At 35.0% G+C, this 12,014-nt stretch overlaps 1 protein-coding gene across 4 annotated transcripts in view; it reads right to left on the bottom strand.

The window, feature by feature from the left end:
- LOC149537133 (serine/arginine-rich SC35-like splicing factor SCL28) overlaps nucleotides 1-12,014 on the bottom strand; it is a 200,666-nt gene that overhangs the window by 92,401 nt on the left and 96,251 nt on the right. Inside the window, exon 4 of one of the 4 annotated variants that reach the window (XR_016358003.1) lies at nucleotides 2,907-3,013. The exons of the other annotated variants lie outside the window; for them this stretch is intronic. The gene's annotated coding sequence lies outside the window, so the exon portion shown is untranslated. The remainder of the gene's footprint in view (nucleotides 1-2,906; nucleotides 3,014-12,014) is intronic. 4 annotated transcript variants of the gene reach the window in all.

Below are 12,014 nucleotides of genomic sequence, written 5' to 3'. Positions count from 1 at the left end.
CTTTGTCAGGTTTCCACGTTAAATACTTGTGTTGAATTGTGTGAATGACTTTGATGTTGCATGTTTATTTCACGTTTCACACTTAATATTGAAAGTCAATATACACTAAAACTTAATTTTGTTATTCGGTAGAAACTGGTAAATATATTTGATACTCAATATATACTAAGTGAGTTAACAAGTTAAAAGTAATGATAGATTCAATTTATCTTATGAAGTTGGATATAGTCACCGAGTGAATGATTTCAAAGTTTAATGTGTTAAGATTGGAAAAAGTATTTCAAGGGCCTGAGAGATAACTAATTCACTCTTCCCCTCTTAGTTATCTAAAACTAATACTGCGACTCTACATATATACGAGATTGCCAATCATAATGGCTTATCCAATCATTCATTTCCAAGACAAAGGGATTGTATTAAAAAAGATAGATCGAGACCCAAATCATAAAAACAACCTTAAATGAATGCATCGTGTTGTACAAAAATGCAAGAGTTTTGATCATACGTGTTACAACATAGAACAATGTACCATACGCATTACATGTCGTGAATCTTCATTGCATGCCACAACTTGCCTCCTTGACCATTAGAAGAAGAAAATCAGTAAAGGACCATACCATTCTCAAGGTCACTTCATCTTGAAACCTTAGAACAATATGTGAAGCTATACATAAGATCTCTAAGAAAACGAGCCACATAAGAAAATGAGCCAACTAGATCGATCACAATTTGAAACAACAGAAAAATTGTCCAAATGAACAATACAAAAAAAAGAAACCTCTTAAACATCAAAAACCAATAAAGATTTCTCAAATTAGTTATAGATGATGGGAAATGAGGTTGAGCCATGAAAGTCTTGTATTAGATAATATTGACTATCATTCAAGGACATATGTTTTAGTGAAGTATGACAAGAGTCTAGAGAATTCTATGATGGAGACCAATACAAGCACATAGACACCAAACATGAAGGAAACACACTTTATTATGAGTCAGAGATGATTGTATTTGCACAAGACCAAACAAGAGAGCATACTAAACAAATATGCATGAAAAAAAAAATAGAGGACAAGAGAATCAATGTTTCAAGAATTGTTGGACATGCATTGGCAAATCCTAAAATTCTCTAGCAATACTTCAAAAAAATATGAATTTACTACAATAGTGTATGTGATCATGTATGGCCCTAACCATAACTATAACCCTTATCTTGAAACCTTGGATTCCATACCAACAACTATATTAGTAACCTAGAATTTTTGGGTACATGTGTTATTGTCAAAGATATGTTAGAAAGTCAAGTCCACCAAGATAACTGAGCGGGGTGGGGGTAAATCAATTTTGCAATTAAAACAACTCTCAATATCCTTATTAATTCCAAAAGATGTAAACAGTAGATGCAATAACCATAGAAAGATCACCATACACAATAACACTAGGTCTGTTAACTAGGGAAACACTTGATCGGAGGGAAAACCACGGTGAGGATGGTACCCACAAAATGATGTACTAAAAAATAAGTTCCTTGTAAGAGGATGGACCCTATTAGGAGTCAATGAAATGCATTTAATACATATCAGTCCCTATTAGGAAAAGTTGAATCCCTGATAGGAGTTGTTTAGGAAGATAGATGGACCCACTGTCCAAACAGCTTCAACATTATCCTCACTGAATATTACAATGGTACCTCAACACCGTCCAACAACTTTTTTGTCAGTTACAACTTTTTGTGTCCACTCATCGTGCCTCAACTACACCAAACACTTCTCTAATCAAAAGATATTTGTTATCAAGTTCATTGGATCTCACATACAAGTTCACATACTCTCATTACACAAATATCCAGATTGGATGATTACAACCAAGGAAATCATCCTTCCTTTATACCAAGTCCTAAAACAAATTATCAAGTTGGCCTTGAGGCTTTCTCAATTTACAATAATAATATAAGACCAACTTAAGATACTACATTTACACATTACAATACAATATTACATCATTTCACAATTACACACAAATTGTTGACTCACAATCTTCATAACTCTTCATGTGTTGCTCATCATTGCAATTTTGTTCTTTTTTCGAAAGTGGATAATTTCTCTAAATCGAAAAGATACATGGTACAATTTTTATCTCCTCACATGTAAAATTATCCTCTCTCTTGTTATAATATTTTTAAAGAAATTTTTAGAATTCCTCCTTAAAACTTGAAAGGGAACTTTTAGTTTTCTTACTATGCAATGGATGATGGAAAGGAATTTATAAAGCTCTATCTTCATTCTTCTAACAGTAATCCTTAAACTACATATAAAATGATAAAAATTATTGTTTTCTTAGATCCCTCAAACTACCAATATTATGAAAGCAAAATAGAAAGAGTCTATTGGCTTCACCAGTACACAAATGTTATGTCACTGCAACAAATCTTCTCCTCCTATTTCTCCAAGTGTGAAAGGTTGATAGGGCCTTAATTGTTTGAAATTAGTGAGAAAGGAATCCAATCTAGAAAATAAAATGAACTACTTATGCACCACTCTATGCAATTTAATTTGTCTTTAGGGAATACTATTCTTTTATAGATTGTTTGTTGGAAAAGTGTTGGAAATGCATTAGATCTCTAATCCAATAAAACCATTGATGAGATTCAAATCTTCTACACTTGAAAATTTGTGATTGTAAGACAATCTAAAAATTAGGTCGTCTTAATACAAAAAACCATGAAGATATTCATCTTCTTTGATATGCCAAAAACCACAACTTTAACATGCTTACTAAGCCTATCTTAGATGAGCATAAAATAACACAGACGTGAATCTTCACTATAAAATACTAGCAATAAGGAAACATATATCAACAAGACGAGAAGAACATCTCACAACACATAATTTATGTGGAGAAACCCTTACCAAAAAAAACTTCATCAAGAAGAGAGGTGTATACTAGCTTTATCTTCATGAAGCATAAATTACATAGAACCCTTGTTTCTCCTCTTCAACCTTCAATCTAACATTACCTGTCCACATAATAGTACTAGTATAATGTCAGCATTTCAAGCCCTTGATAGATAGACTTATAGAGGCCGAAAATGCCATTATATAACATTAACACGAGTCAAAACAAGGTTTCAAAATACTACATATAGCCCAAAATAGTCACTTATAGCTATCAAAAAATATACTTATGGTGACTCATGATAGCCTATGACATTTGTCACACATGCGCTTACAACACATTAGAAGTGTCCAACAACTCATATTAAAGATTCCAAAGGAGACACCTAGCTATTTTTTATTTTTCTCAAAGTAATAATTATAACGCTAAATCCATACTTAAAAGTTATTTTACAACTTTTGATAAAATGGATTTAGCTCGTGAGTAAATTACAAATGACATTAGGAAAACAAATAATAAAAAGACTTACAAGATTTAAGTTTAATAAATTCTAACATTATGTATAAGTCGGTAGGAAATGGCGTCGAAATGGTACCATTATCTCCTTGATGGTCTAAGTATGGGTGTTTAATGGCTCTAATTGCAAGTATAGGTTGGATAACTTATATTACAATTCAATCCTTCTTTGTTATTAGTTGACTAGAAAAGTCAAATACACATTGAAAGACTTTCGCATGTCAAGGGGAAAAATATGTAATAATTTATATTGTTGCATTGAACTTACTAGTTTTGATAATTAAATCCAAAATGTATAACAGATATAAATTATATCAATATTCAAAATTATAAACAATTACTGGAAGTACTAGGGAAAATCTTAAATATGGCCGATTGATTTTTGGAGCATTGAAAGTAAGGGGCACAAGTTTTTTTTTTTTTTTATGGAATCAAAAGTTCTGAAGAGTAAAATTCCTTAAATAGCTGATGTTCCCCGAAAATAATAAAACTCAATCACGTTTTGGAAAAAAAATATATAAAAATTGGCGCTAGCCCTTAAAACGTTGTCCGGAAAGAAGGACTTGCCTGTGTTTTGTTTTTATTTAAAAAAAGCACAGTTAAAAACTAATCCAGCTAATAACACCCGAGGCAGTGTACAGTAGAAAATCGCACAGCCAGAACTGATAATAATTCCAGAATGCTAGAAAAATAGCAGACGAAAGTGAAAATCATCGAACCAAAGAAAATTGAAAATTAGCAGACTAAACGAGCAATACCCAACCAGCTTAAGAATATTTGGAATGGATTTGAGACTTTAACTCTTGAATATTTTCTATAAAAACCATGTGTAGAAAAAATTTAGATTCTAATATACGCTATTTTCAATAGAAATCGCTGATCAGTGAAAGCCCAGTAATTGGGATTAGCAGTTCAGAAAATCACAGCAGCGAATAGAAACTAAAAAAGAGGACAAAACGAATAGAAAAAACACCAAATAGAGAGATGATCAAGTGCATGGAATTGAAAACAGAGGATGTCTAACAAGGAAACCAGTGATATGGAGAAAATTCGAGAAAGAAATAGCAAAATCAGCAAGATGCAATGGCTGCATAGTGAGAAAGCTTAGGTTTTTGAAACAAGACCATGGCTAATTTTTATTTGAACATATAGGAGAAAAATCAACCCCTCTTCTTAAATTTGAGATCTTATATGGACTTAACAGTTTTTATATTTTACAGTGAAAATGTCATCTACAATACGAGGAAGGGTCAACGAAATGAAACCGACATTCAACATTTGAGCTTTTACATAGCCAAACCGCAAAAAGGCACCCCGCCCCACTTCGGAAGTGAAAGCACAATCGTTCTTATCTACCTTCCGATCTCAAATTGTTAAAGAAACACGCATCCCAAGGGGAAGAGACCTACTAACCGGTAGGGGTCGATAGTTTTGTCATAAGTACTCTTCAATTTTCCAAAAAATTATCACAGATGCACTAATTTAGCATTTTTAATTGATGATTGACCAAATTTGTGCATCATTATCGGGACATTTCATTATGGTATTGGAACATTTAACCACAAGTACTAGTGCTTTTGGGTGAGCAGCTATTGGTGCATGAACATAGCGAGTATTGGGCGAGTGTTTTGAAATGGCACTTTTTAACCACTCAGTGCTCCGCAATCCCTATAGGGAGATCTGTGATTACCCGAAAGCCGAAACCTTAGCTTTAAGCTCTTCACTCGCCTAAGAAAGTACACCAAAACAATCGGGAAAATCCCATATGCAGTTTAGGAGTTCTAGGTGCGGAAAGTTAGTTTGGGCGACTACTAGGTCTTTTCCCCTACTTTGGAGTTGGAGGCACAATCATTTCATCTATCTAATCATCTCAAGCTCTTACATGGATAAAGAAAAAGCCACCCCGACTTTAGAAGTGCAGATACAATCACTTTGTTTATCCAATTATCTTGATCTCCTACCTAGCCAAAGAAAAAGTGACCCCCTACTTTGGTACTTGAGGCACAATGATTGCTTGGCCATGGTGGACATCCACCTCAAGTGCCTTGCAATAGTCTTCGTATACATAAGCGAGCTATACTTATTTTGGCCTTCTCGGTGCATTGCTTGTAGTACTAAGTAAGAATCTTGGCTACATAGCTATTTGGAAGAACTTTCTATAATTGTTGTATGTAGGAACTAAACCACATAATTTATCGAAATCAATCCTCCTACATAACCTATGTTTAAACTGACAAATATAAAAGGTCTTGGCAACTTAGGGAACTATAGTTGGGGAGAAGTGTTGGAAATCTTTTGAGTAAATGTTCAATTCTTTTTGTGAAAACTAGGTAAGATAACTAATATGCAACTTCATTGCATTTCTTATCAATAGTTCAAACCTCCAAATACAACTTAACTTTGAAGGAGCCTCTATCATACTCCCAATTAGAGTATTGGATTTCCTATCCCACCTCAACATTCAAAATATTCATTTTTAGGGCAATAACGAGGAAGTTAACTAGACTTCTCCTTCCACAAGATTGTTTTTTTGTGCAAAAGGTCACAATATTTAGTCGCTTCCACCATCCCTTTTATGATTCATATGATAAACCTTCTATGGGAGATGACTACATTGCTTTTATCTACCCTATAAAAATTAAACTTGTTCTATGCCAAATTAGAAGGATTCAAAAAATGTTGCCCCTATCCACCTCATGATAAGTCATTGTTGAGTCAACTTTAATTTTAGATTCCTCATAACACTTCAAGACCCTATGATATCAAGGAGATTGTTCTTTCAATTTCATAATTTTAATGTGTTTCATCCTCTATGATTATCCTAATTACATTGAAGAGGCATTACAAAATTGACATGTTTGTCTAAAAATATGTTTTTGCTTTGTTCACTTCAAATGGCCCAACAAACCATTGTAGGAGCTATGAACCAAAAATCCTTAAAGGCTTATAAGTTGATTTTAAGAGGCCAACATTCAATACAATCAAATATACCAAACAAAATTAAGCATTTGATATCAAAAGCTTTTAAGAAAATTATTCTTAATGTCTAATTGATGATGCATTTGACTAAAAACTTGTCCTCATTTTCATCAACAAATGTTGATGATCGTATGAAGGCATGAGAAAACATGAAAGGAAGAAAAGTTTTTTGTCATCAACAATTAGCCTTTGCGCTTGCCACAAGCCATGTGTCACGTGACCACATGTTCATAACCACTAGCAAAAGGCCAACAAAGCCTTCACCCTATTTCCTCGCTGACCCAACCTCTATACCACTTATACAAAAGGGATGAGGGTTCAATGAAGCAAAAAAAGAGCAAGACAAGGGTACTTGCCCAATTTGATTTTTGCGACTTGTAATTCCAACATAGGTAGAAACCTAGGGCCCCTTGACACTTGCTACTTGAGATTTGCAATCTTTTTCGTTGTGGCAATTTTTTCATTTCAATTCTCACCTTTCCTTTCATCTTCTTCACAAGTTGGTGATCAATGGCTAAAAGGTGGAACAAAGAACCTAGTAGGCAGTTCCATTGGTTCCTAAAACCGATGGAATCAATAAGAACTCATAACTTGCACAAGTTTCTTAAAATGTCATCCAATAAAAAGTGTAAGCACCCAAGAGGTTGAAACTACAAAATATTCCTTTCAAAATAGTCATACCTTGCTTGCTTAGTTATCCGAAAAGCAATGATCTACACTTCACAAGGAACTAGGACTTGTTGGTGGTACCCATAATTCTTAACAGATGATAATTCCTAGAACCACCAAAAGCTCCAACTTTAAGTAAATTCATCATTTTTGCTAAAACTTTGCCAAAATGAAACTAGCGGTACCCAATTGATGTCATCTACAAGAAGAAATTTAAACATCATGCATTGCCATAAATAGTGTTGTTAGAGGTACGATACCTATAAATAACAAAATGATGCATTGTACAAAACTCAAAACAGAAATTGATCAAATGGTCAACGTCCACCACTCAAAAAATTAAGAAGAAATTTAAACATCATGCATTGCCATAAATAGTGTTGTTAGAGGTACGATCCCTATAAATAACAAAATGATGCATTGTACAAAACTCGAAACAGAAATTGATCAAATGGTCAACCTCCACCACTCAAAAAATTGCTGAGGCATAGAAAATATGGAAAAGGCCAACTGCCAACAACACTTGGAAGGAAGTTTTGCTCTTTCTTTTGGGCACAACAAGGCCAATTTTATCCAAAGCTTTAATTGTTGTCTAGAGAGGAGGGGTTAATCTTGTAAGGTCAAATCTTTTCAATCAAGTCTGAGTATCCTTAGTAACTTATATAGAGACTAGTTCCAAGGAGCTTTCATGGTCCTTTGGTGCCACATTTCCTTCATTGGCACCATCTTGCAAGTCCTTGCTAGAGTCTGGAATAGGAGAAGGGCATTCCTAGGCTCTATTAAGGATTGCAAGGTTGAGTCCATATTAGACTTCTCATAATAAAGAATCACAGAAGCTCTCAAGGGTTTTTCATTCATAGTGCCTTCAAGGGTGGTCTTATGACCCAAGATCCACTTGCTATGTTTATTAGTCAACAAATTAAGCTCCAAATTTGAGTCTCAGGTCACATCCCCATTCTCAAGAAGCACAAAGCTACTAGAGATAAATGGACCAATCAAATCTTAAGGGGAACTAAGTGAACCATGGGCCTTTGTAAACTTATGTGATTCTTTCCATTATTTTCTAATCCTCGAGATGTAAACTCTTTGAATTTCTAGAACCCAACAACTTCGAACCAAAAGTTGAACTCTACAAAGACTAATGTCATTTTAAATGTTTTTTATTCAACTTTCCCTTGCTATACAAATATTATAAAGCTTGATGAGTAGTAAACAAAATAAACACTTTAGGATAAAGATAATGTCTCCACTTCCTGAATGTCTCCACTATAGCATAAAACTCTTGATCTTAATAGAATATTTTCTTTTGGCATCATTCAACTTCTGGCAAAAAGAAGAAATAGGTTTACCTCTGTGACTCAAAATGACTTCCATATCATTGGCACTAGCATCATAGTCTACGTGAAATACATTATTAAAATTTGGAAGTGTCAAAATAGGTTGTTCTGTAAGTTTTTTTTAAACAAATCAAGACTCTTTGTTGCTCCTTCAATCCACTTAAACTCTTTTCTATCCCATCTCATTGTTCCAATTAAGGGTACATAGATACTAGTGAATTTATTGATGAATTTTCTCTAAAAGATAGTCAAATCATGAAAAGATATCACCTCGGTAGCACTCCTCAGAGTAGATCATTCAAGGATATTCCTCATTGTTTTTGGGTCCATTTTAAGATTATCTATTGAGACAAAAATTCTAGGTGCACTAACTCCCTCACAAAATTGCACTTATTTGGGTTAATCAACAACTTTTTTAACATCTCAAAGACCCTACGAATATGCATTAATGCTCTTCTAATGTCTCACTAAAGGTCAAAATGTCATCCAAGTAAACATTAACAAACTTATTCAAGATATCTTCAAATGCCTTGTGCATGAGGCACATGAAAGTGCTCGGTGCATTGGTTAGCCTAAAGGACATGACTAACCACTCATACGTCCCCTCCTTTTTCTTGAAGGGTATTTTCCATTCATTTCCTTCTCTAATATTTGGTGATATCCACTCTCCAGATCTATCTTTGTGAAGTACCCGACTCCACTCAACAATCCATAATGGCATCCATCCTTGGCAAGGGAAACCTATACTTGATAGTAATTTTATTGATAGCTCGAGAGTCTGTACACATCCTTTGTTCTCCATTTTTCTTTGGTGCTAGTACTACCGATACTGCAAAAGAACTCAAACTCTCTTAAATCAACCTCTTCTCCAACAACTCTTGTACTTGATTGTTTAACTCTCCGCTCTCTATTGGAGTCATTCAATGGGTTACCTTTGTTAGAAAACTAACTCCAGTAATCAAGTCCATTTGATGACCAATCTTTCTTATTGGTGACACTCTATCAAGTACATTATCAAATATAATATCTCAAACTCATCCAAAAAATTGCAACTTCTACAACTACACTTATTCTACTTCCTCTTTATCAATTTTTGGACTTAGAGAAAACACATATGCTTCATGTCTTTTAGGATCTTCCATCCATCAACTAAATTTTCTTTTTCATTACTACATACATTTTCCTCTAAATCAACCACTTCTACAACAACTCTTGTAATTACCTACTCAACTCTTCACTCTCTACTAGAGTGATTCTATGGGCTGCCTTATTTGACAAATTGGCTCCAAAAATCAAGTCCATTTGATGACTAATATTTCTTATTGGTGGCAATCCATTAGGTACATTATCACATACAATATCCCATAACTCATCCAACGAATTTGCAACTTCTACAAGTGCATCTTCTACTTCCTCTTTATTAACTTCCTTCCACCAACTGAACATACCATTTCATTACTACATATCTTTTCCTTTGTTTCCTTCAATGGCTTTAGCTTATGTCGGACTCAATCTTTTGTTGAAGAAAGGGTATTTGCATGCCCATCATGTACTCCATGACGATCAAATTGCCATGGCCTCCCTAACAACAAATGACAACCATCAGTAAACATAATATCACATAATACCTCGATTGACCAAAGTCTTGTGGTCCTGCAGCAACCAAGCGATTCAGTAGTGATTTGGATGCTTCCTTCTCTTTAACTTCAATTTTCTAACTATATCCTCTAAAACAAAGTTATTGATACTACTAAATCAATAGTGACATTGCATACTTTACCGCTACACTTACATGTTATTAAAACAAGTTATTCCTTTGCTCAAGTTCCTTCTTATCATTTTAGTAAGCTCTTCAAGTAATAAGGACCTCTCGTCTTTCAACATCTTCAAAATGTGACGACTTACCATCATCATCTACAAGTGCAACTTGTGCATTGACATTTGGTCTCTTATTTGTCTTTCCTTGATGTTGGGGACACTTGTAAGCTCTATGTCGTTCTCTACATTGGAAAAATGTTCCATGGAAACCTCCTCTTCCTCTTTGATCTCTCTTATTTTGATTGCGAGGATGATAGTAATTATTTCCCTTCTGATCTTGACGCTACGAGATTCTACATTCTTCTTCTGATCTTCATTTTAACTACTTGTCAAAATGGTAAGTGCTCCCCTCAAAATTCGTGACAAGAGACTAATCGCCTCATGTGAGTTTTATAAGTCCAGCGGTTGTATCAAACATTGATAGGTCGATCTTTTGGTGCAACGACTGCTACACTTGTAACAATTGGTATTAGAGCTTGGTCACATGTTCAAATCTCCTTGAGTAACGTTGAGGGGGAGATTGTTGGCAAAATGGTCAACGCTCCCTCAAGATTCATGACAAGGGACTAACTACCTCATGCGGATTCTATAAGTCTAGTGGTTGTATCAAGCATTGATAGGTTGATCTTTTGGTGCAATGACAACACTTGTAATACAACCTCCATAAGGTCTACTACTAGGGTTTTTGCCACAACATCTATTTTGCTTGCATCCAAATCTTTTTTGGTACCTTGGCATACAAGTGTCATATCCACTGCATCTTTGTCTTTTGCACATTTTGTAATGGTCACCGGACCTTCAAACATAGAATTTGTGCCTTTAATCATAGGTGTAAGAGTTGTGGTCGCAGGTTCTACTACTAACACCATACGAGTAGTCTTCTCAGCTCCTCGCAGAGTAGTAATGTACAATATCAACGACCCTATGTGTCTAATGGGCATGGTGTTGCACCGAAGGGGTGACCAAACATTTTGTGGGTGGAAGTTGTGCTGAAGTGAATATGACCTTTGGCACTAGAAAGATTTATCTCCCCAATTGACCCCTACCATTATCTTTTCTATCAATGTGACACTTTCAGTTGCACTCTCTACAGGTGTCATCCTCATTCAGACTTCTTCCTCCGCACTCACACCATTTCCTGAACCACTACACACTCCCCTCTATGCAGCGTCATAAGAATCCCTTCCTCTGCTCTACTCTCAATCTTTGAGGAGGAAGAGACTATCACGATCTCTTACCCCCTCACTCTAATCATCATACTTTCCTGACATTGCCTTTTTTAAAAGGGTTCCCCTCCAACCATTAGGGTGTCCAAATGCATCCAGTAGTACATGATGAGTTTGCATGTGCAACAATATGAGGATGACAAGTGATAAGTGCACTTAAAGGTGGGGGCAACACATAAAGTGGAACTGTGATAACAATTATCACCACCTAAAAGTGTAATTTCTCCTATACCATGTGTGAAAATAAGATGCAAACTCTTAAGTATGTCATGCACAAACTATTGTGCAATGCAATATCTTATGTAAAGTGTAATTAAGAATATTTAATTACACTAACATGCCTCCCCCCACCCAGTACAACTTAGGGGAATGCACTTAAGCTCACACAACTAAATGACAATGCAAGATGAGTCATAACTACTAGGCCATGTTAGGTACTCATGTACAATATGCAAGTGCAACGCAATCTCTCACAAAGAAGAGAAATGAAGAAAATCCATTCGAATAAGAATCCAACCAAAAGAGAGATGAATACATAAGATTAATATCAAAGAAGTATGAGAATAACAAAACTCCA

The sequence above is a fragment of the Cupressus sempervirens genome, chromosome 10, assembly GCF_028749045.1.
Source record: "Cupressus sempervirens isolate cs-2001-9-10 chromosome 10, ASM2874904v1, whole genome shotgun sequence".
NCBI lineage: Eukaryota > Viridiplantae > Streptophyta > Pinopsida > Cupressales > Cupressaceae > Cupressus > Cupressus sempervirens.
This window is presented reverse-complemented; position numbering and strand designations above follow the sequence as displayed.